We start from the raw sequence: 6,000 nt of genomic DNA on the forward strand, positions 1-6,000 counted from the left end.
TCCACTTATGGGTGTTAGAAGCTAAAAACCCCTAAATGCTGCTTAGTTAACATCTTATGGTAATGATTGCTATAGAATCTGGACTCTATTTCCTCTATGAAATTTATTATTATGAGCAACATTATGGTAAGGTGAAACATAATATTGACTATGATTACTCTATGATATTAAGATCAGTATTAATGATAGGTTGACGGAATTATGTTTCACCTTAACATAGTAGGAGAAATATAACGTTACTCGGCCTGTTATTGTAATGATTGCAATAAGGATTTGTAGTATATGTGTTATGCTTGGTATGATTGCAATTTAGATTGACATAATAATCTGTATATATTCCATCAGCTTGGTGAGACCTCCTCTGTCCGCAAGAGGAAGTTTGAGGAGTTTGATGACTCGGAGGACTCTGGCCACTCCTACATTTCCGGCGAGGTCGAGTCCGGGGACGCCGTGTCGGTAAGAGAGCATTCTCAATATTGATTGTGCATGGTTGACAAGTTTATTGAACTCATTGTCTGTACAATAGTTGTGACATATGATTGTGACATTGTTGTTTTGCAAGTACAACTCGGATGCTTCATCCGATAATGAAGTCGACAAGTACAATGTGTTGTCATATGAGAAGAAGGTGGAGGAGAAGATCTGGGCTGAGGGAATCAGTGCTTACATGAAACCTGATGGGAGGTACTACTGCAAGTTCCATCCCTCCAAGCAGGTTCCTAGGGATGGTATGCGTGAAGGACTTGTTAGCCATGTGAAGGAGGTGCACCCGAAGGATCTCCGCGACAAGGCGAACCATGCTGCCCTGAGGAAAGTACTGGAGTACTATGGTCAGGATTGACTGAATGCCTGAAAAAGTTAGTGAAGAAGTACATCATCAGTAGATATGATGATGTTAAGTAATGTATGTTATTAAGAACTGCTAGTTTATGTGTGCACCTTCGTTATGGTGCGGTAACTATGTATGGACTTGCTAGGCATGTGAACTTTAGCTATGGTAGCTATGTATGCACCGTACTGAGTGTGCTAGATGGTATGTAGCACACTGTGTTTGCTTTTACTGGTTCTTCACTTTGTTATAAGATAAGTGAAGTTATGGATGGCTACAAAGTATTGTCAGCCTTTTTATCTACCATCCATGTTCTGTTGGAAAAATGGTAGTCCATAAATATTATCTTGTTTGCAAGGAAATGGTAATTCTAAAATTTTGCTTGTTTGAAAATTTGATAGTTCAGTAATATTGAGTTATGTACCAATTTGATCTCTGTCATAATGTATTCAATAGTTTAAAAAACATAGTAGATAAGTTACATGAATGAATAGCAAGCCGCTATGTGATGAGAATAGCAACCACCAATGTCATGAGAATAAAACGAGTAGCAATTTCATATATTATTTGTATACTGATATTTCATATGTGAATTTAAAAAATCGAATTTGTAAAAAGTTCATATACAGAAAAAGTACAAAAGATGCATTGAAGGTTGGCAGATCAACCCAACCTTGTATGTTTTCATTAATTTGTTTTCGAATTGTCCTTTATCAAAATATATACTTGAAAGTATACTCGATTGAAATAAAATGGTAAAGTTTATTTTTAATTTTTTTAATAATAATTGATATTACATACATGGGAGCCTATAAAAAATTGAGGTGATTTAGAGATGGTCGAAAAAATCACTTGCTCTACGACGGACCGTTTGGTATAACTTTAGCCCCATTTTTTAAGCAAGTGATTTTTTCGACCTCCTCCAAATCACCTCAAAATTTATAGACATGGTATGTAACACAATCAATCATGGAATGTGAAGATATTTTTCATTTTTAGATATTCTGGAATAACTAGTAGATGCTCCATGGTTGGGAGGTGCCGATACTAGGGTTTTAGGGTCAAAATGGGTCTACCATGGCCTAAAACAGATCCAACCACCTTGGATGGGGCTAATATTTGGAACACTTGTGCATGGTGGTGTGCCCCACCCTTTTTGGCTTGGTGTTTCTAGGTTGGTTTTTACATTCATGGTGATCCCATGGTTGGGAGGTGCCGATACTAGGGTTTTAGGGTCAAAATGGTGTACCATGGCCTAAAACATACCCAACCACCTTGGGTGGGGCCAATATTTGGCACACTTGTGCATGGTGGTGTGCCCCACCCTTTTTGGCTTGCTCTTTGTAGGTTGCTTTTTACATTCATGGTGATCCCATGGTTGGGAGGTGCCGATACTAGGGTTTTAGGGTCAAAATGGTCTACCATGGCCTAAAACATATCCAACCACCTTGGGTGGGGCCAATATTTGGCACACTTGTGCATGGTGGTGTGCCCCACCCTTTTTGGCTTGCTCTTTGTAGGTTGCTTTTTACATTCATGGTGATCCCATGGTTGGGAGGTGCCGATACTAGGGTTTTAGGGTCAAAATGGTCTACCATGGCCTAAAACATATCCAACCACCTTGGGTGGGGCCAATATTTGGCACACTTGTGCATGGTGGTGTGCCCCACCCTTTTTGGCTTGCTCTTTGTAGGTTGCTTTTTACATTCATGGTGATCCCATGGTTGGGAGGTGCCGATACTAGGGTTTTAGGGTCAAAATGGTGTACCATGGCCTAAAATAGATCCAACCACCTTGGGTGGGGCCAATATTTGGCACACTTCTGCATGGTGGTGTGCCCCACCCTTTTTGGCTTGCTCTTTGTAGGTTGGTTTTCACATTCATGGTGATCCCATGGTTGGGAGGTGCCGATACTAGGGTTTTAGGGTCAAAATGGGTCTACCATGGCCTAAAACAGATCCAACCACCTTGGATGGGGCTAATATTTGGAACACTTGTGCATGGTGGTGTGCCCCACCCTTTTTGGCTTGGTGTTTCTAGGTTGGTTTTTACATTCATGGTGATCCCATGGTTGGGAGGTGCCGATACTAGGGTTTTAGGGTCAAAATGGTGTACCATGGCCTAAAACATACCCAACCACCTTGGGTGGGGCCAATATTTGGCACACTTGTGCATGGTGGTGTGCCCCACCCTTTTTGGCTTGCTCTTTGTAGGTTTCTTTTTACATTCATGGTGATCCCATGGTTGGGAGGTGCCGATACTAGGGTTTTAGGGTCAAAATGGTCTACCATGGCCTAAAACATATCCAACCACCTTGGGTGGGCCCAATATTTGGCACACTTGTGCATGGTGGTGTGCCCCACCCTTTTTGGCTTGCTCTTTGTAGGTTGCTTTTTACATTCATGGTGATCCCATGGTTGGGAGGTGCCGATACTAGGGTTTTAGGGTCAAAATGGTCTACCATGGCCTAAAACAAATCCAACCACCTTGGGTGGGGCCAATATTTGGCACACTTGTGCATGGTGGTGTGCCCCACCCTTTTTGGCTTGCTCTTTGTAGGTTGCTTTTTACATTCATGGTGATCCCATGGTTGGGAGGTGCCGATACTAGGGTTTTAGGGTCAAAATGGTCTACCATGGCCTAAAACATATCCAACCACCTTGGGTGGGGCCAATATTTGGCACACTTGTGAATGGTGGTGTGCCCCACCCTTTTTGGCTTGCTCTTTGTAGGTTGGTTTTTACTTTCATGGTGATCCCATGGTTGGGAGGTGCCGATACTAGGGTTTTAGGGTCAAAATGGGTCTACCATGGCCTAAAAAATATCCAACCACCTTGGATGGGGCCAATATTTGGCACACTTGTGCATGGTGGTGTGCCCCACCCTTTTTGGCTTGGTGTTTCTAGGTTGCTTTTTACATTCATGGTGATCCCATGGTTGGGAGGTGGCGATACTAGGGTTTTAGGGTCAAAATGGGTCTACCATGGCCTAAAACATACCCAACCACCTTGGATGGGGCCAATATTTGGCACACTTGTGCATGGTGGTGTGCCCCACCCTTTTTGGCTTGGTGTTTGTAGGTTGGTTTTTACATTCATGGTGATCCCATGGTTGAGAGGTGCCGATAATAGGGTTTTAGGGTCAAAATGTGTCTACCATGGCCTAAAAAATATCAAACCACCTTGGGTGGGGCCAATATTTGGCACACTTGTGCATGGTGGTGTTCCCCACCCTTTTTGGCTTGGTGTTTCTAGGTTGGTTTTTACATTCATGGTGATCCCATGGTTGGGAGGTGCCGATACTAGGGTTTTAGGGTCAAAATGGTCTACCATGGCCTAAAACATACCCAACCACCTTGGGTGGGGCCAATATTTCGCACACTTGTGCATGGTGGTGTGCCGCACCCTTTTTGGCTTGGTGTTTCTAGGTTGGTTTTTACATTCATGGTGATCCCATGGTTGGGAGGTGTCGATACTAGGGTTTTAGGGTCAAAATGGGTCAACCATGGCCTAAAACATACCCAACCACCTTGGATGGGGCCAATATTTGGCACACTTGTGCATGGTGGTGTGCCCCACCCTTTTTGGATTGCTCTTTGTAGGTTGGTTTTTTCATTCATGGTGATCCCATGGTTGGGAGGTGCCGATACTAGGGGCCGTTTTAGGGTCAAAATGTTTCTACCATGGCCTAAAAAATATCCAACCACCTTGGGTGGGGCCAATATTTGGCACACTTGTGCATGGTGGTGTGCCCCACCCTTTTTGGCTTGCTCTTTGTAGGTTGCTTTTTACATTCATGGTGATCCCATGGTTGGGAGGTGGCGATACTAGGATTTTAGGGTCAAAATAGGTCTACCATGGCCTAATAAATATCAAACCACCTTGGATGGGGCCAATATTTGGCACACTTGTGCATGGTGGTGTGCCCCACCCTTTTTGGCTTGGTGTTTCTAGGTTGGTTTTTACATTCATGGTGATCCCATGGTTGGGAGGTGCCGATACTAGGGTTTTAGGGTCAAAATGGTGTACCATGGCCTAAAACATACCCAACCACCTTGGGTGGGGCCAATATTTGGCACACTTGTGCATGGTGGTGTGCCCCACCCTTTTTGGCTTGCTCTTTGTAGGTTGCTTTTTACATTCATGGTGATCCCATGGTTGGGAGGTGCCGATACTAGGGTTTTAGGGTCAAAATGGTCTACCATGGCCTAAAACATATCCAACCACCTTGGGTGGGGCCAATATTTGGCACACTTGTGCATGGTGGTGTGCCCCACCCTTTTTGGCTTGCTCTTTGTAGGTTGGTTTTTACATTCATGGTGATCCCATGGTTGGGAGGTGCCGATACTAGGGTTTTAGGGTCAAAATGTGTCTACCATGGCCTAAAAAATACCCAACCACCTTGGGTGGGGCCAATATTTGGCACACATGTGCATGGTGGTGTGCCCCACCCTTTTTGGCTTGGTGTTTCTAGGTTGGTTTTTACATTCATGGTGATCCCATGGTTGGGAGGTGCCGATACTAGGGTTTTAGGGTCAAAATGGTGTACCATGGCCTAAAACATATCCAACCACCTTGGGTTGGGCCAATATTTGGCACACTTGTGCATGGTGGTGTGCCCCACCCTTTTTGGCTTGCTCTTTGTAGGTTGGTTTTTACATTCATGGTGATCCCATGGTTGGGAGGTGCCGATACTAGGGTTTTAGGGTCAAAATGGTGTACCATGGCCTAAAGTAGATCCAACCACCTTGGGTGGGGCCAATATTTGGCACACTTGTGCATGGTGGTGTGCCCCACCCTTTTTGGCTTGCTCTTTGTAGGTTGGTTTTCACATTCATGGTGATCCCATGGTTGAGAGGTGCCGATACTAGGGTTTTAGGGTCAAAATGTGTCTACCATGGCCTAAAAAAAATCAAACCACCTTGGGTGGGGCCAATATTTGGCACACTTGTGCATGGTGGTGTGCCCCACCCTTTTTGGCTTGGTGTTTCTAGGTTGGCTTTTACATTCATGGTGATCCCATGGTTGGGAGGTGCCGATACTAGGGTTTTAGGGTCAAAATGGTCTACCATGGCCTAAAACATACCCAACCACCTTGGGTGGGGCCAATATTTCGCACACTTGTGCATGGTGGTGTGCCCCACCCTTTTTGGCTTGGTGTTTCTAGGTTGC

The sequence above is a fragment of the Lolium rigidum genome, chromosome 5 (assembly GCF_022539505.1).
Source record: "Lolium rigidum isolate FL_2022 chromosome 5, APGP_CSIRO_Lrig_0.1, whole genome shotgun sequence".
NCBI classification, from domain to species: Eukaryota; Viridiplantae; Streptophyta; class Magnoliopsida; order Poales; family Poaceae; genus Lolium; species Lolium rigidum.